Below are 20,555 nucleotides of genomic sequence, written 5' to 3' on the forward strand. Positions count from 1 at the left end.
TCACACGGGACCACCGAAAATTGTTATTTTCAAATATTGTAACGAAAAACTTGCGGTTATAAGCCGGTGGACAAACCTAGGAATAAAAATGATGTACCTTGGCAGTAGATGCTTGTGCAGACAAGCATGTTCTTAAATAAAAATGTTTCCCTCACTTCCAAGCTGCTGTACTTGAAGAAATCGGTGATTTTCTTCTGGAGCGTGCAGCAGGCACGACGAATTAGGAATGCGTATACATCTTCCACTTCTTGCAGTACCTAATTGGGTATGTCATTGCACCAAGTGATCAAAGTGCGGACTTTGTTTCTGTGGACTAAAACATCAATGTTCGACAGGATCTTCTGTGTTCGGTGACCCACAGTCGTCTTCCTTCGAGTCTTCATCGTCACTGGAGACACCGCAAACGCAGTTAACAATCTCTTTGGTTGTCAGGTCCACCGCCGTTAGTGCTGCGCTGTCGCTCTCCATATAGTAGAAGGAAGAGTCGGTGGGCAGCAGTTCCGCAACCTTGGCCTACAGGTCTCCTGTGTTGATGTTGTTGGTCATCTCCAGGTCATCTTCAAGCTGCACAGGCGCTGCTTTTCGCCAGCAGTTGTCAATGGTGAATGCCTTCAAGTTCCACCAAGATCCTGTGAGCATATCCGCTGCCTGAAGAGTGATTGCAGTCGGCTGCTTTAATCGGAGGTTGTTAATCAACTGCTCCACAAGGCGCTTACGAAATTCTGCTTTCACACGCTTTATAATGCCCTGGACAGCAAGGACGTGTTGTTTGGCTGCAGAAACTCGAAGCGATCGTGCATCAAGTGAACATTCACAATGTGAGCTCAACATTTGTCGACTACCAAGGGAATACTTCGGTCATCCGTCCTCATCTGGTCGTCAACTTTGAAGAGCCACTCGGAAAAGAGTTCTCTGGTCATCCAGGCTTGTTTGCTGCCGAAGTAGTCGTACGGTAACGACATGTCTCATGCAGCGAGGCTTCGCGTACTTGCCGAGGATCACTTCAATTTTCTTCGTGCCTGTTGCATTACTGCAGAGCAGGACTAATGTCAAGATGTTACTTCTTGCCTCCTTTGCACTGCTGCCCTTTGAAGTGCATTGTCTGGTCTGGCAGTAGTTGGTAAGAACATGCGGTCTCATTCGCGTTGAAAATATCTTCAGATTGCGATTGAACAACCTGTAGAAAACTATCATTATGCCAGGAATCTGCAACTTCTCTGTCAGCAGCCTTTCCATCGCCCGAGACTACCTGCAAGGTATTTCATTCCTTTTGGGGAAACGAAAAAGCCAACCAGCACTGGCGTCGAACCCAGTTATTTCAGGTGCATTAGCAAATTCGCTGGCTTTTTCTTGGAGCATTGGGCCAGACATGGGAACGTCTTGCAGTCTGGTGTCCTTGAACCACATGAGAACAGCTTGGTCCACATTTTGAAAGTTTCCCAGTCGCGGTCGTTTTTTTGTAGGAGTGAGCTGCGATTCCCGGTGAAGCTTGACAGTCTTGTCTCGGTCTTCCAAAATGGTCGCGATGGACTATGGGGCAATGCCACGCTCTCTGCACACATCGATTTGCTTTTTCCCTGCATCGATTTCCTGCAATACGTCCAATTTGTCCTGCAGCGAAAACTGCCATTGCTAGCTGCATTCATCATTGTATCTTGTGTGAACATTGCGAAACCTTTGTCGTGAAGTTCTTGGTGAAGGTTGTGGTGAAGCAATTGACACTCGGCATCGTGCTGTTGATAGCTACTGCATTTGCAGTTTGTTTCACGCGAGGGTTGCGGCGCTGTTACTTTTAGCCGAATTCGTAATACTGATGTTCCTCGGTTATAACGGGGAAAAGAAACCCTGTGCGTTATTCTGAAATATGCGCTGTATTGAAATTAGTAGTTCCATGATTTGTTTACTCTGAAGATATAGACAATCTGGCGGGGATCTTTAAAATATTCGTAAATTTGAGAAATTAATTAATGTGGGGTTCACTATAATGAGATTTGGAATTGACAGTCAGCAGCAGTGCAAATTCAGAGCAAAGTGAGCATACTCTGATGAGAGCTTCATGTGAACACTAACTCGATAAATTGCTGCACAAATCGCTACATGCTAAACATTATATTGAGAGCCACAGAAATGATATGACTGTCATTAGGCTGGAATTGTTCCATGTTTAAAGATTCAGTTCTGCAATCCTTTCTTGTATACATTGGAGGACTGCAGCCATCTGGTTGTTTATGGTGAGACGGCCGAATCGCTGCAGCGGCATAACGAATGGCTGCAACAAAATGCAGCGAATGCTGTGAACGATGACGTGAGGCCACGCCTTCTGGCCACTGCCAAGGAGCGGCATGAGCGATTTCGAAGCCTCACAATATCATAGGCATTGATGCTGTACCCATTTTTTGCATCGGAGGCTTCGGTATGTTTACATTGTGTGGTTTTCTGGTAACTTATGGTAATCCTCTTGCTTTTTACTGTCAGTTACTTCTAGAATTCAGCATTGTGTTCAAAAAGAATGCTGGAGACTGCTTCGGTCCAAGGATGTGAGCAGCAATGCGACATTGTCCTCAAGCATACTGATGACAGCGAAGTTGCTGCCTTCTCACATGTTGCAGCAGGTAAATTCAATTAGTTCAATTTATTATGCATGTGTACCCTGGTAAAAGCATTAAGGTATTAGGCACTTTTGCACGCTAACATGGCGTTAAAATGCTATAGACAAAATGTCGATACCATTTAGTCAAGTGAGAACGGGGGAACTGAGGGGCTCAACTTTTGTTGGTCAGAATTGTATAAGACAGGCACAAAGCGTGAAAAAGTGTAGGGGAAGTTAATTGTTTCATTGAAATGTAACAATTTGTGAAGAGAAATAAATGCGAATAAAAAGGCGTGTCACAGGTGAGAATCAAATTCACATCTCTGCACTGCGCATACAGTGCGCTACTGATTAAGCTACAGTGGTGTTATCCCTCTGGGCAGTTTCTTGGTGGTCTCTGCACAAGATTAGCCCTGAAATTAGCCAGCATCGGTCATGTCAGTATGTGAGCGTAAGAGCAGGCAGCTGGTGCTAGTGGCATAGCAGAGGGTAGCACACCAGACACACACCTCTCCTGAAACTTTTTTTTAGTATTGGCTTGCCCAACTCTGCTGCCCTTTCCCCAGTCAAATGTGTGGCCCACCAAGAAAAATGCTGACTACCCCACTGGCTGGCCCATAACCCCTCATATACCACTTCATGACATGACTTAAAGCCATGAGGTGCTTTTTGAGGTTTCATTTTCCTCCACATTATATGTACATATCAATTTTACATATCATATATTTCTTTCAGTCACCGCCGATTATCTTTCCTCGCCGCGATCACCCTAACAAAGTGAAACTCATTTTGTGTCGGCCATTAACTTTCGCTCAATCCTTCGCACCACGCACTATCATCGATTGGAACGATTTACCATCATAAATAGCCATGGAAACTGACATAGCCAAATTTAAGGAAACAATTTGCACTACTGTGAAAAGCTGTTAAAATGTTTCCTTATTAAGTGTGTTTCCCTGATAATTTTTATGCTTTGTGATTTGTTGCTTGCTCCTGACGTTTTTATGTAACGTTTTTTTTTTGTTCCTTACGATGACTACACTGCTTTGTTGAACGAAAATCAAAAACGCATGTCTTGTAAATGTTTTTCTTTTTATGTATGCTGTACCTGAATGTACACTTGCTGTTCTTATATCCCCCCCTATGTAATACCCTCCTTCGAGGGCCTTTAGGGGTATTGTAAAAAAAATAAATTAAAATAACTATTCATTTTTCTTATGCTCTCCCTGCCTTCATCGTCTGTTCCTTCAGATATTTATGAAAAATTGAATTAAATGCACCAATAAATTGTAATACTTGCAGCAGATGCATTCAATGTTTTTTGCATGTGTACGCCAGATGTCTTACATGTGAACAAAATGTGAACATTGCATGTTGAACAACAGGTATGAAAAACAATGCATGTTGCATTTTCATTCTGCCTTTCCCCTTTTGTGTTTCTGATCCATGAAACAGCATGGCCTATGAACCATGCAGGTTTTTTATTTTGTTTCTTGACATTAGACGCGATTATGTGCAGTTAAGAGCTGCTTGTAAAAAAAGCTTTTCTTAAAAATAGTTTAGTCGGTCCTGGGGGGGGATATTCTGTAAGAGTTCACTTAGTGGACTCCATTTCGGCCGCTGCTGATTGGCTAGGGCCGCTCGTCTCCTCCTCGCTCGTACAGCTGCATCCAATCAGCAGCTGCAGAAATGGACAGTTCATTAGGTGAACCCTTACAAAATACCCCCCTTAGAACACTTTTTGAACATAGTAAAAAATTGTGACTATCTGTTAATGAGGCTCCTGTGAACATGTGAGCCAAATATTGCACAGCATGCAGTAGGAAATTTACAATCTTGTGTCAAAAAGTTGCTCTCGCATACAACAATGTTGTCATTGAAAGCAGTTTGCCTACCTTTGTGAGAACATTTTCAGTAATACATAATTGTTTGAGTTAAATAAATGAAATCTATGTCCGAAATTTCGAAAAGAAAAAAATAATTTGTTCTTTGCAATGCTCGTAGCTGCGTCTGCTGTGCATGGCCTCTGAGATGGTGGTGGTGTGCTGTGTAGGCTGTGTGTTGTAAGGCTATTCTACGATTTTTTAGAAAACTGTTTCAGGGCCCCCTTAACAATATCTAGAAGTTCACGAACTGAAGTCCACTTTTTTACTCTTTGCAGAAAATCCCATACTCGCGACATTGGAGTTCCTGGCATCTCGCTGCAAAGAACCTTTAACTGTAATTTTGTCAGCGGTGAGTGCTTTAGAATTAAGTGCATGCAAACATGTGAGTGTGACTTGCATTAATGAGTTACCCTGCATATACAGTAGAACCTTGTCTATAAGGTTTGAAAAGAAATGAAGGACAAAATGTACTAACTGGTGAAACGTATGGCCCCTACTCATTAAAAAATTTGTCAGAATCATCTGTAGTTTCCATCAGCAATGTGAAGCGTTGCGGGAATCTTTGTGGCTTGAAATGCTGACACTTGCACTAAGCTAATGGGGCCTGAGCAGACCAAGATGCACTGTCTTCTTTGCAGATGTGGCAAGCTTCCATTTGCACTCCTTAGATTTGACATGGATCAGCAGCTTCACTTTAGGCAGGGTATTTGGCTTAAAGTTTCGACATAGCCAATCGGCAAGAATTATTGTGGCATGAAACGTGTACACACGTCAAGCTAGTAGGGCCCAAGTGGAGTGAGATGCGCTTTTTGTTTCATTGCCTAGTGTTTTAAGATGGTAACGGAAAACCTAAACGAAATTGAGCTGGTGTGCGATGCTTGAGCATGAGTCTGCCAGAGTGAGACAGCACATTCAGTTGGCACGGAGAGCAGTGCTACATTGGAGTTACAGGGTATTAAGGGCGTGCAGTACGTTTCCAATGACATCATGCCTCATGCGCTGTCCGATAAGTATATGTGCTAATTGCGGTGGAATCCAACATGGAATGACCATGAAGGAAGAAAACGGCAATGGCTCCTGAGAAAATTTGTCGGTTCCAGAAAAGAAAACTGAGTGTGCCTGTGTTTTCATATGACAAGGGCAAGCGTGTACTCCGGGGAAGCTGCTGCTGTAGGTGGCTACTGCTCGATTGTATGTGCCTCGAGCCTTTTCTCATCCACACTGGATCTAGCGTCTGGGAAATGTTTAATGTGATTGAAGTTTGGCAACGTACTGAACATTGGTGCCCAAGGAATGTGTTTTTGGGGACGTATTAGCAGGTAAAAAAACACGTAACTGTATTGGTCCATTTCTCATGTTATTGTTCTGAAGATTGGCACCGAAAACGGTACACATCTGAATTGGATCAACAAGGTTCTACTGTACACTAAACTTCTCAGTGTTGAATGCTGTGACCAAACATAATTGTATATTTTTCATTACTGTACTCAGTCATGGCCTGAACATTAGTTGAAGATCACAAGATTTTACAGTTTCAACGATGTGGCCCTGTTCTGGCATTCAGCAGGGCAATGTCCTAGCTCAGAAATCTTCTGTTCATTGATTGGGCATTTTAGAAAATGAGATTTATTATACCTCTAGCAAAATGTAATCTTGGTTAGTATGTTTACTCTTTCTTTTACAGACGGAGGTGCCAGTGACTCCATGTCTGCTCAAAGAAGCTAATGGGCAGCTGTCCCTGTACATAGACAGGGAGCGAATCCTACAGGCCACTTCACTTCTCGGCGGTTTGGCATGCCTTTTTGCCTCTTTTTGGGTATTTAACGTGGAATATCCAAAGAAGGCACACCGCCTAGTTACATTTTTTAGCATGGTTTTTTGGATCTGTGCAACACGAAGCCACGTGTGAAATCATTAGAGCTCATAAACTTTTTCAGGGCACACAAGGATCCGGTGGCACAGAATTTGTAGAGCTTTAATTTATTCACCTTTATTTTTTGATACCTTGCTACTCATCCACGTCAGCAGTGCGCGCTTCTCAGCCTTTCTCCCCTTTTTATTATGCAAAAAGGTGAGGCGTACAAACAGGACACAAGAGAAGAGAAGTGGACAACACAAATGCCGACTATCAACTGAAGGGAGCACTGATAGTCCACGTTCGTGTTGTCCACTTCTCTTGTGTCCTGTCTGCACGCCTCACCTTTTTGCATAATGAATCCTTACCAACTAACTCAGCTTTCGGTTGTTCTGCACTCCCCTTCGTGATTTTTTTTCCCTTATGTTTCATATGGGGCTCGCCTCACACATTATTCTCCATTTCATTGACCGGCGTTATCTTCACATTATCGCACATCCTTTGCTGGTGACTCATGACAGTGTGTAAAAGGGAAAGCATGGCAGTGGATAGATGGAGTTCCTAGTCAGCACTGTGTTTGTGCTTTTTGTTTTACTTCATCTGTTGGTATTATTGCTTGCCAAGGTGGTTTGCATTGAACATGTGAAAATAGCGCAGCGCAAACCGAAAAAGGGATAGATACACTGGCTTGAATGAAGGCATACTCTGTTGATTTCACTTACACAAACGGCCAGAAGTGGACACTTTGAGGCACCCTAGTTTATCGCATTGTAGGTCTTGGAGGCCATGAAATTGGCTAATACTTTTCTGCATGCTTCACTTCATTCTCGTAAACCACAAGTGTAGCAATATTGTTCTCAGTGTTATGTCCACACCAATGCCAGATGCCATTTTAATGCGATGTTTAACATGCCTCCTTTCTCTGCTACTAGTCAACCCTTGTTTAATAGCTTGTGTGTACCTGTTATTTATTTATTTATTTATGTGCAATATCTGCAGCTCCATGAGGCTTAGTTGTCCTACAGCAACACTATTTGGGGGAGTTTCACAATGGTTGCAGTTTATATAAAATCTCTTATTTATTTATGTGCAATATCTGCACTGCCATTGAGCCTTTCATTGACTTACAGCGATCATGTTAAGGGGAGTTACACAATTACATTGTTTGAATAGATAGCTTATTCACACAGTTTTTTTAGGAAGTCATTCATGAATTTTGTTTCTGACATTTCATTATGCCGGCTTTGTATTAAAAGTCAACAAGGAGCTTGTATGGCTGCTACGGTAATAGCGTACGCCAATATGTTAGTAGCCTGCATGCGAGCTACCACAAGCAGCTTGAGCGCAGCACGAATTACTGTGAGCAAGCAAGGCTGTGAACCAGCAGCCAGATCCCTAGTTCTACTAAAGGATGTGAGAAATCCCGTATGGCAGCATTACGGTCAGATTGCCATACTTCCCTGAAAAATCTTTTAACTTGTTCTTCTCGAGATGTTATGGAACGAAGGTTGCTTGTCATCTCAACTAGTCCGCATTGTCTTTCATAATGCAGTCTTCCGCACTGATTGTTTTTTGTCTTATTTAATCGTCAGAAGTTGGCCAGATGGTGGTTTTAAGGCGCTGTAACCCATTTTGCACTAGCAGCCTTGTACAGATGGAATATCAGGAAGGCAGCTTGGGTTATGGCTGTCACAAGCTTACATGTGATTATTTTGGCACTTTTGTTGCTTTTCTGCCGACATTACTTTTCCTTCCATTGTTCTTAGGAAATTCAAGTGTGATGTATGCTTGGAGCTAAGGGTTTGATCCACAGGCTGTAAAGTGTACACTACAGCCTAGAGTTGGTCTGTGCAAAGAATTGATAGGAGGCCACACTCAAAAAACTTAATTCAGCAGCCAGGATTATAACAATGTTCTGTCCAAATTTTTTTCAGGCAGTTAGTTATAGTAACGAGAAGTGCTAAAATTGGGAGTCTCGCGAGCATTAAGTAACAACTGAAATGAAGAATTGAGGGAAGCTTTGGCATATGTGTTGCTAAATGTATGTCCTATTCAATGAATTAACCAGGACAAACGTGATAAACACTAAAAAAGAAATCCTCTAAAAACTAAACAAAGTTAAAAAAAATGATCAGTTTTGGTGACATATATTTGCAAAACGGGCTCTAAAGTCATAACTGTTGCATCAGTGTTTTTCATCATGGTTCATTTCACATCTGTGTGTGATGAATGAGCATGCAAAATTCAATTTAAAATATTCATTTAAGAAAAAGTTATCACCGTTTGCGTAACATGAGGTGAAGTAAAATCTTGTTTTGAGAAAAACACATTTCAAACCATGTGAAACATCTGAGAAACAACACATAAATGCCAAAAATGCTCCAGGCTCATAGCTGGGGACCTCGTGAGATGCAGTAGTCTTGTTTTGTTCGTGCGGCTGCTCGTCTTTTCTTCCTAGCCTGTTTTGTCTCGTCAGTTCATTTGCATGGAGCCTTCTGCATGCGCTGGTGATCTCTGCCATTGCAAGCTCCTGTGTAGTACCCTGGTTCAATGCCAGCCTGCCTCAGTATGTCCAGGGCGCTTATGCTACCATTATTAAAGTGTGCAACAGCGTCACACAAGGCAAACAGTACTGTAGGCAAGCTGACATACACCTCCTTGGGAGCCCGCTACCATATAAGTCCGTTGAAGCATTCACTTGCATTTTGTGTCTTGCCATGCAGGCATTTTATAAAAATTCATCTGAGCAGAGATCGCTGTACATAGCTTTTATTCTGCTTGGCACATCATTCGGAAGTCCTCCTTTGTGGACGTACTTCCCTTGGCTGAGTGAGTCTACCTTTTTGTACCCGCACCAGCTGTTCGTTCCTAATGGACATAGGCCATGTCTTGCTTGCGCATCTGTAGAGCTGCAGTGGAAGAGGCTGGCCACGGTGGCTTATTTCCTGTCTGAAAGGTTTCCCACGTTAGCTCTTATAGCGATCCCATAGTAGTTTTGCAGGCGGGTCAATAGGGGCATCAGTCAACTTTTCCTTACCACCAAGTCCCCGCACTGTCTTTTTTAGTTTCCTCAGGCAGCAGCCGACACGCTTCTGGACATGTCCAATGCATTCAAGTTTCTGCTCCCTGTGTTCTCCATACATGTCCTTTACAGTGGCATAGCTCTTTGAATCACCTCACCATAGTACTCCAGGTACTTCAAGCTTCATGTTGCTTGTGATCTCGCAAATAGTCTGTACAAACCAACCGTCTCCATACTACCTGCACTTCCTTTATGGTTTGCTTGGCAAGAAGTGTAACTTGCCTTCCAGCCCTTGCATGAAGCACTTGTAGGGTTCAACTTTCGTTTCGTTTTGCAAGCCATGCATGTGCTACAAAGTGCCTCAACATCAACAACTTTTCCTGTGTCAACAGAAATCACTGACACACATCCACGCTTCTGCCACGTTTCGCCACCGGAAACACTGCACTCACCACTCCTTATGACATGAAAAACTTCTGCAGCAGCATCAGTCATCGAATTCGATGCTACTTTTCCAGCTGCTGCAGATATTTGAGATGATGTTCTGTGGTAGGCGAATTGGCGCGTAGAGGGAGGCATGCCATCACTTAGAGAACATTGTCGCACCTGAATACCTTTTCCCTAACTGTCGCATTGCATGCACTAGTCGAACATTGTTCTCATTAGCACGCACCATGCTAATCTATGCATTGAACGAATGCTTGAAGCCACACACAACCGCAAAGGTAGAGCAAATCCCTTGATGAGACCATCCTTCCAGCTTCAATGATGAATTCTTGCATTCAGGGCATGCTAGTACTGAAGAAAGGATGTCGAATTCAACTATCCTGTTCCCTTGGAGAGCAGAATCTGGCCATAGAGCTTTGTAGCTTTTCTCGATGTTCCCAAGCTTCTTGCCACTTGCTAAAACGCCCGCGTCCACTAGCTCAGGAGACGGATGCTTTGTCGTGTGTTGGTTCCCGGCAAACTCACATTTGCGCCTTCTCTGCAATCTCACCTTTGCCATGCTACTCAAAAAGTGGCTTAGGTTGTCTACTTTCTATGCTATGCATTCGCACATGCGAGCATTGCAAAAATGCAATTTGCAATTTAAACAGCAGCTAAGCAGGGCCTGACCGAGGTAAACAACGAATGTTCTTCGAGTGTCAGGACCCCCTTGTGGCCGTTATAGATCTTAGAAGAATAGTAAACGCATAACGAAGCAGAAGAAAACAATTTAATAATACATACAGCTGACAATAAAATGCACTGAGAATTTACAATGCACTTTGGTTTCAGTTTTGCAATACGAGGGTAAGGGTTAGAAAACTCGCTGTAACACCCAAATTAATCACGATATGGACATACTGTCTTTCGCAATATGTAGCTTAACGTTTTGGGCATATTAAAGTATATATAAAACTAAAATTCAAATATTTGAAAAAAGAAATTGACTTTTGAGTGTGGCCTTCCTCCTTAAGGGCACAAATTTTCACCCGCTTTTAAATGAAATCGTGGCACAGTCCTTGATGACTTTCTTAGCTACCATGTTTGCCCTTCAGTGGTATGGGGAAACAGGCAAAGCTGAGCTCTGCTTTAGTCCACTCTGCCAGCTTCTTACGGTAAAAATGGCACCGTTATTGCGTACCACAACTTTCGTTTTCCTAGTCATCTAATTTTGAAGCGTAATAAGTGTGCTGGCGTCCTCCCCAGTTTTTGATGCTTTAACTCTTGTTCATGTCAATATCAATGAGCAATGATGTCCTCTTTACTCTCTCCTCCACCTTTTGCAGTACAACCAAAAATAGATGGGCGAACTCAGGTGTCGGAGAATGCACTGCTATAACTATGTTATTTTCGCAATGACCGTATTGCACGTTGTTTAGGCACTTGTGGCAGGTTTAGATATATTTTTGATCTATTTCAAATGGCCCTGGCTAAACCTGCAGCTGGATGAGTTACTTTCTATTTATTCTATTTCTGTGTATTTCTACGTCATTATATTTCTGTGTGGTTTGTGCAAAAAACATGGACAGGAATCAAAAACCAGTTGAGAGCTTGTACCCATGTCGTGCATTTTTTCCTTGCCTGTGTGCTCATGGAATAAATTTATTTTCTACAAAGCACTACACTGCCTAATTTTGTGTGCATCGTCCAGCCTGGACACCAATATATTGTGTATTTCCCCGTGTGGAAAATCAATACTGAAAGTTCTGACATAACCATATTACTAGCTGCTGCATGTGAACAGATCTTCCTGCAAAACCTCCCCGATCAGTGTAAAGAAATATTATGGTACCCTACAAAACATCCCTCGTTAATGTGAAAAAGTACTTCCATAGTTCCCTGCTGAGGCTCCTTGATGTATGTTAACATATACTCCCATAGTTTCCTGCATAAGCCCTTTGATGGAGGTAAACATGTACTCCCATAGCTTCCTGCACAAGCTCTTTGATGGAGGTAAATATATTGTAAGGAAGATAACAAACGTGCGCACTGGGTCAGCGGCATCGGCAGCATCAAGCGCGCAGCAGAAGCTCGAGCACGGGAACTGCTCGGTGCATAGTGGAACCGGCGGTCGCTACGAACCCTAATAAATCTCCTTTACAAGTGGTGGAGCCGTGCGGGTAACGTTCCACTCTACCATCCTGGAACTCCGTTCTCGGACGCTACCCTCTGCCATGCCGGACGCCGACCAGCAGACTCTTCCACCGCCACCCGTCCCTTGCCCTGGTACCGTTCGCAAACGGGAGCCTCCCATCTTAAGCGGAACCGACGACAACGACGTTGAAGAGTGGCTGTCGTCCTACGAGCGGGTGAGCGTTCATAACAAACGGAATGACTCAGATAAACTGGCTTACGTATCATTCTATCTCGCGGGCGTGGCCAGACTCTGGTTCAGAAATCATGAGAGATATCCGAACGTGGTCGGTGTTCAAGACTTCGATTACCGAAGTATTTGACCGACCCGCCGTCAGGAAACTCCGAGCGGAGCAGCGTTTGCGTACAAGCGCACAGGACACGGGTGAGACGTTCACCAGCTATATAGAAGACGTTCTAGATTTGTGCAGGCGCGTGAACGCTGCCATGACGGAAGCGGAAAAGATCAAGCACGTCATGAAGGGAATCGATGATGACGCGTTCCAGATGCTTCTGGCCAAGGACCCACGCACTGTTGGCGACGTCATCAGCTTGTGCCAGAGCTATGAGTTGCGTAAGCAGCGAGCTCTGACAAGGCGACATCCCACACCAAATGCGACGTCACTCTGCAGCCTGACCACCTGCCCAGAACAAGCCTCCCTGATAACCCAAATCAAGGATTTCGTCCGCGAAGAAGTTGCACGACAGCTATCTCTGGTGTCCGTTACTCAGGAGTCTGCCAGCACTTTGCCGTCTCATCTCCGTAACGTGACCCATAAAGAGGTCGCGGAAGCGCTGCCGGCTGTTCACCAGCAAGGTGTCGTGACTACACCACTCACTTATGCTACGGTTGCTGCAATGGTCCCTAGCACTGTGCCCGTGAGTCGCTTCCAGCAGCCTGTGCACCGCGGCCCCCCCTCCCGTCCCCTGGACCACCACTGCCGTCACTAACCCGTAGCGTACGCCGGACAATCGCCCTATATGCTTCGCCTGTAGGTATCCCGGTCATGTCGCAAGGTTCTGCCGCCGCCGATAGCAGGCGTTCGATGGCGATCGCCGCGCACCCTATGTGCCGCCTGATCCAACTGCGCCTTACGGATCCTTCGACCCATCACCAGCTCGCTCCCAGACTGATCGCCGTCCTCGCTTCGAATACCTCCGGTCGCCCTCCCCACGTCGCCGATCGCTTTCCCCTATGCGTCGACGGCCCGTCTCTAACGAAGAGGGAAACTAGACGACGCAGTTCCTGAGGCAAGAACTGCGCAAATGTCGACATGCCGAAGTCCTCCTCCTTTACCTGCCAATGTCATTGATGTGTTTATGGAAGATGTCGCTACAGTCGCCCTCGTCGATACCGGTGCCGCTATTTCAGTTATGGATGCAAGATTTTGCCGTTCGCTTCGTAAAGTGACGACGTCTCTGTCTGGATTGTCGCTCCGAACGGCGAGTGCTCAACCCATTCGCCCTACCGCTGCTTGTACTGCCCGTGTGACCATACAGGACGTTTTGTACACGATTGAATTCATAGTTCTTTCATCGTGCTCCCACGCCGTTATTCTAGGATGGGATTTTCTCTCACGCCACAATTCCATCATCAATTGCGCTAGGGCTGAGATTTTACTTTTCCACCTTGGTGACCTGGCCTCCGTCGTTGCTCATCCTGCCGCTAAAATTGTCGTGAAAGAAGACACTTGTATTCCTCTGCGCTCTTCAGCATTTGTACCAGTCTTCTGTAGTATCATATTCGACGGGACGGTCTTCATGCCCTCTCCTCACTTTGTTACCAGAAAAGCGCTTCCTTTGCCCTTTGCAGCTCTTGACCTTGCCGGCGGTGTCAGCACGATGCCCATTTACAATCATCTTTCATCGCCGCTATCACTGCTCCGCCGCGAATGCCTTGGTTACGTCGAGTCGGTCGATTCAACAGGAATTGTCTCCGTCCTCGACGAAGTGCCTTCTACTGCCGTCCATGAACTGAGTGCCCTCTCCGTACCCGACTCAACATGCACTGGTGTGTTCAGCCCATTCATCGCTGAAGATCTGACGCATTCGCAGCGATCTCAACTTCTCGCACTCCTTCAGCACTTCCGCCGTTCTTTCGACGTTACGCAACCATCTCTTGGCCGCGCATCGACGGTCGAGCATTACATCGACACTGGCTCTCACTCGCCGCTCCGACAAAGACCATATCGCGTGTCCGCTACGGAACGTCGCGTCATTGCAGACCAGGTCGATGATATGCTCCGTCGCGGTGTCATTCAACCTTCCCAAAGCCCATGGGCCTCTCCCTTGGTCCTCGTCCCAAAAAAAGACGGCTCCATCCGCTTCTGTGTTGATTTTCCACGCTTGAACAAATCACGCTGAAGGACGTCTACCCATTACCACGCATCGATGATGCTCTGGACTGTTTACAGGGAGCCGAGTTCTTTTCTTCGCTGGATTTGCGGTAAGGCTACTGGCAGGTTCCGATGGCAGAGGCCGATCGCCCAAAAACTGCTTTTCTTACACCAGACGGTTTGTATGAACTCACCGCCATGCCTTTCGGACTTTGCAACGCTCCTGCTACGTTCGAAAGGATGATGGATAACGTTCTACGTGGCCTCAAATGGAAAATCTGTCTTTGCTATCTTGACGATATTGTGGTGTTCTCCCCTGATTTCGCAACGCACCTGCTCCGCCTCCAGCACGTACTCACTTCCTTGACCAACGCCAGGTTGCAACTTAACCTGAAGAAGTGTAGATTTGCTGTTCGTCAGCTCACAACTTTAGGCCATGTCGTGTCAAAGGAGGGCATACGCCCGGATCCCGAGAAGCTACGTGCTGTTACTGCGTTCCCAAAACCTACCACTATGAAAGAGCTACGCAGTTTTATCGGCCTCTGCTATTACTTCTGACGATTCGTTCGAAACTTTGCGTCAATTATATCGCCTCTCACGCAGATCCTTGGTGGCGCTAGAGATCTCTCACCATGGTCTCCAGAGTGACGACGCCTTCGCAACCTTGCGCCGTCTTCTCACGACGCCACCCATTCTTCGCCATTTTGACTCTCAAGCGCCGACCGAAATCCATACTGATGCAAGCGGTGTAGGCCTTGACGCTGTGTCGGCACAGCGTCAACCTGGCCACACAGAATACGTCGTCGCATACGCGAGTCGCACGTTAACCAAGGCGGAAACCAATTACAGCGTTACAGAAAAGGAGTGTTTGGCCATTGTGTGGGCGCTTGGCAAGTTTCGCCCATATTTACACGGCCGATCGTTTGACGTAGTGACCGACCACCACGCACTGTGTTGGCTGTCGACGCTCAAAGATCCATCCGGCCGCCTTGCCCGCTGGGCATTGCGAATCCAAGAATATGACATCCGCGTGGTTTACCGTTCCGGGCGAAAGCACTCCGATGCTGACGCGCTATCCCGATCGCCGCTTCCCCCGAAGGCCAGTGACGACTCCGCCTGCGAGTGTACATTATCCTCTTTGGACGTTGACACTATCGCTGCTGCACAGCGTAATGATCCCTGGACTGCATCTCTGCTCGACCTTCTCTCGGATACGTCGAAAGTTCCAGCGTCACGTACGCTTCGGCGCCAAGTTCCTCATTTTGCGATTCGAGACCAGCTACTATATCGACGCAACTATGCCCCAGAGGGACGCACCTGGTTACTCGTCATTCCGAGAACCTTGCGATTAGAGCTCTGCTCCTCGTTCCACGTCGACCCTCAGGGTGGCCACGCGGGAGTCTTCAAAACCTACGAAAGACTTCGACAACGCTATTACTGGCGGGGAATGTACAATTTCGTTCGAACGTTCGTCCGCTCTTGTCGTGAATGCCAACGCCGTAAAGCGCCATCGCACAACTTCGCCGGTGAACTCCAGCCTCTGCAATGCCCATCCCGACCCTTTGATCGCGTGTGCATAGATCTCTACGGGCCACTTCCGTTGACTCCTACCGATAACAGGTGGATAATCGTTGCGGTAGACCACTTAACCCGTTATGCGGAGATCGCTGCTCTACCAAATGCTACAGCGCAGGAGGTCGCCAATTTCATACTTCACCGTTTTCTCCTTCGTCATGGAGGTCCACGTGAACTTTTAAGCGACAGAGGCCGCGCCTTCTTATTTGAAGTCATCGAACAACTGCTTGCTGAATGCGCTATTGTTCATCGTAAATGCACTGCTTATCACCCACAGACTAACGGTACCACGGAACGTTTTAATCGAACTCTTGGTGACATGCTCGCCATGTATGTTTCACCTGATCACTCTGATTGGGACCTCGTTCTTCCGTTTGTCACCTATGCCTACAACACCGCGACTCAAGCCACTACCGGATTGTCACCCTTTTACCTTCTTTACGGCCGTCATCCTTCGCACGCAATCGACACCATTCTGCCCTACCGGCCAGACCCATCCGAATGCCTGCCGATCTCGGAAGCCGCCAGGCACGCAGAGGAATGTCGCCAGCTGGCCCGCCGATTCACCTCGAACGACCAGAACCGTCAAAAAGCCGTTCAGGATGCCCAGAACTCGACTCCCACTTTTCTCCCGGGCGCTCTGGTCTGGTTGTTAGTGCCACACCGCACGCCTGGGCTCGCTTCATACCTCCTTCCGAAGTACGACGGGCCATACCGCGTTCTCGAGAGAACATCACCCGTGAATTGCCTGATTGAGCCGCTAACGCCGCCGTCCGACATGCGACGTCGTAACCGCGAAGTCGTTCACGTTCAGCGTCTCAAGCCGTATCACCATTCTACCGTCCTTCCAGAAACCTAAGTCGCCAGGATGGCTCCTTTATTTCCGCGGGGCCGTTGTAAAGAAGATAACGAACGTGCGCACTGGGTCAGCAGCATCGGCAGCATCAAGCGCGCAGCAGAAGCTCGAGCACGGGAACTGCTCGGTGCATCGTAGAACCGGCGGTCGCTACGAACCCTAATAAATCTCCTTTTCAATATACTCGCATAGTTTGCTGCATTAGCTCTTTGATGTATGTAAACATATGCTCCCATAATTCCCTGCATAAGCTCCTTGATTAAGGTAAACATATACTCCCATAGTTCCCTGCAAAGCTCTTTGATGGAGGTAAGCATATACTCCCATAGTTCCCTGCAAAAGCTCCGCGGTGGAGGTAAACATATACTCCCATAAGTACATCCACAACGTCCGTTCCGCAGCGGAGTAAATCTTTTATTCTGCTTACCCGGAGTATATTAACCTCCCATCGAGGAATGCGCTAGAGGACAAGTCATTTTACTCCCATCTCGGATCATTTTTGCTAACAGTGTATGGCGTCCGCCAAAGCGAACTACTTCGGCGTCCGCGATTAGCGTCACCAACGCCGTAGTCGGCGCCGAAGTTGTTGCCACTCTGTGCGAAGCGGTGGGTGAGGATGACACCGAGGCACTCTAGCAGCCGGCGAAAAGAACGTCCTTCTTCCCTCGTCTGATTCCCCTGCCTAGCGCGCGACATGAGAGGGCACGCGTCCTGGCCGCGCCATCCGCTTGAGCACGCGAGATTGACACGCGTTCGCCGTCTCATCCTCAAGGCTTTCACTCATACGGAACTTCGCGGCGACAGCCACGCAGACGGCAGAAATGCACCTGGAGTGTACATATATATGATATCGCAATAAAAGCTTAAGACGACTTCAATGGGCCACGTTAGACTATCCGGAAGGATTCGACCACACTGTCCATTCGAAGCGCTTGCATTAAAGCAAGCAAAAGATTTACAAACCCTTGCAGACCAGCAGGAGTGGGGAACCCTCTGTCATCTCAATTATTGCATACGATGGATACGGCGTCAACGTTTCGTGAGTTGTATTTGGTGCTTAGGAAATTAAGAAGAAGCTGTGGTTCCCGATTTCATCGACTATCAGATGCGGACAAATCTGCCAAACGAGCGAAGGTGACCACTTCTTAAGATGTTTAATTGAACTTGGAGCGCTGGACACATACGACAACCTCGGAAAACAGCGTAGGTGGTGCCAGTGCTCAAGTCCGAAAACGATGCTGCGAACGTCGCGTTATATTTGCCAGTATCGCTAACGTCGTGCGTATCAAATTTGATGCAATGACATATTAGTACCAAATTAACATGCTATCTTGAGCAAGGAGGTAGACTGCCATCGTGTATGATTGGATTTCGTCCACAGGTGAGTGCCCAGAACAGTTTCTTGTACTTACTAAGCCACATCCAGCACGATCCTCTCGATCGCTTTTCGACACTCGCCAGCTTTATAGAATTTGCCGAACCATATGACTGTGTGCTTCATGCAAGCGTCATCAACGAACTCGAACCCATGGGTGTCTCTGGAGATGCTCTTCGATTGGTCCAGGTATTTCTTAAAGATCGATGTGTCCAGGTATTTCTTAAAGATCGATGTGTCCAGGATAAGCGCAGAAATGTAATATGTGAAAACTGAAGCATTTGCCTTGGCGTCAAAAAGGAAGTGTCCGATGTCTCTTGCTTTTTATCTTTGCCATGGACAGCTTTCAAGAAGCATTGAAGGTACGCTGAGCGGCAGTTAAAATGTCCATCTACGCAGATGAGATCTGCATTTGGATCTCGTGGCACCAACCCAAACGCAATGCTTGGCCTAAATTTATCAGTGGGAAAATCTGTCTTCATGCTTTTCCCGGGAGTCGGGCAAAGTGAACACGTCTGACGATGGATGCTACAGACCATGCTAGTCATAACCATCGACAACTAGCCATTACGATGACACCTAATTAACAATCTTGCGGCATAGGTGCAAAGAGTCAACGCACTTCGTTGCATGGCAAGTGCACCTTGGGGAAACAATCCTACGTTCATGCTTAAACTTAACTATGCACTGATAACAAGGTGTATTCTCCATCAGCCGCCTCTGATGTCGACATCACCGAGTCTATTCGAGCTCTTGGAGGGAGTGCACAAAAAGGCGACTTCGCTTGGCAATGGGAATTCCACAGGCGGCTTAAAATAGGAACGTTAGTAATGAAGCAGATCCTTTTCCACTTCCCCTTCGGGCATTTGAGGCCTTGCCGACGTAGCTAATAATGCTGGGCGAGTTCCCCGCATGCACGGCGCTTTTAAGACGGCTAAAAACAAGAACTCGCTCCGTTTCCATGGCGCGCTGAACACCTTGGGATTTTTAGGATAGGAATAGCCTAAACGGAGTCGCGTCGACCCGCCATGAGCTTTTTCAGTTTTTCGGACGTTACCTGGAGCCTCAGTATAGCTCACGTATACATGCAAAACGCATGATTTCAATGGCTGAAGCAAATGTTGACAGTTTTCATCAAAATGCGCTAAAGATGAAATGAAAGGCGCACATACGACAGGACTGACGCTACTTCCAACTAGTTTTTATTTGAAGCGATCATCTAGTTATGCTTTGCGCATCAATTGCATCATGCACTCATTGTGAAGCACACAAAAGATTGTATAAGTCAATCAGATCATACAAACGATGGTGCGATCACTCAGTTCATGTGCCTGGATACCTCCAAAGAAAGTCACGTTTCCTGGAAAACCAAAAGCAATTTCAACGAAGGTAGTTTGCATCGTCTCCAAGGAGCTCTTGAGAACGACGCAGGAGCTGCGAAGGTTTGCGGTCCCCTAGCTCTTCAGTTTGGATAAGCTGCTGCAGCCGTCGCTGTTCCCATATTGCCATGTGCTTGACGAGATCACTCATAAGGATGTCAAACGGTCTGTCGCCGGGGTAGAAGGATCAAGTCGAGAAGCTAGCTGGCAGTCTCGTGCCGCAGCGAGGATACGAAATGGTTGAATTTTTTAGTCTGCGACGTGATTTGCGCAATGGCGAACTGTCTGTTTACTTGAGTGGTTCAGATTTTTGTGTTCGCTCACCAATATTAGGGCAACCTCAGCGATAACGCGGCCACGTCGTGCTGTGGTGCAGGGGTTGCGCGATCGCTGTCATCCGGGACAGCGGTTGCGCGTTGATCATTGAAAGGGTGGCGGCTATCGTCAGTCATGGCTACTGTCCGTGGTCACGAATGAGCCAGGGATTTAGCCTAACATTTCAATGGATCGCACCCAAGTTCGAATTGAAGTAATTCAAAAATCTAAGGCTGTTTCCCACCTAAATCTGGTATGTGTACTAAATGTAAGAGCGTAAAACTTTTTTCAGAGCCCTAATACACCCCTACCACCACCACCACCATCACCACCACCAAGAAAGTGCTATTGTAGCTGAAATGGACCGGAACCGGGAGTCAATAAATAACGATGTCCTAAATTCTGATATAGTGAGTGATAAAGTGACATAAGATGAGAGCGCCCGCTAAGAGACAAATTGCTGCTGCAGCCATCTCAGACTATGCCAGTTTCAAAAGAACGCTCAAACTTCAAATTAAGAGGCTCACTGCTCAGACTACTTGTGTAGAACTTCAGTTCGAGTAGCAAAGGCTGGTGCAGAGAAAAATAAACGCACAACGTTTTAATACCGCTGTTGTCCAGCACTGGGCGGGAACGTGGCGATCGAGATAAGCTAAGGCAAGAAGCCGAGAAGCGCGATCAAGGGGCAGCGCCAAAGCGCACCCTTAGGATGAAGGAGGTTCAAGGACCAGGCCATATGTTTAGGTG

General features: G+C 46.5%; 1 pseudogene; it reads right to left on the reverse strand.

Annotated features, from left to right (window-relative positions):
* Positions 1-513: 513 nt before the first annotated feature.
* Positions 514-10,359, reverse strand: LOC142568167 (uncharacterized; annotated as a pseudogene).
* Between the last annotated feature and the right edge of the window lie 10,196 nt (positions 10,360-20,555).

This window comes from Dermacentor variabilis, unplaced genomic scaffold, assembly GCF_050947875.1.
Source record: "Dermacentor variabilis isolate Ectoservices unplaced genomic scaffold, ASM5094787v1 scaffold_17, whole genome shotgun sequence".
Lineage (NCBI taxonomy): Eukaryota > Metazoa > Arthropoda > Arachnida > Ixodida > Ixodidae > Dermacentor > Dermacentor variabilis.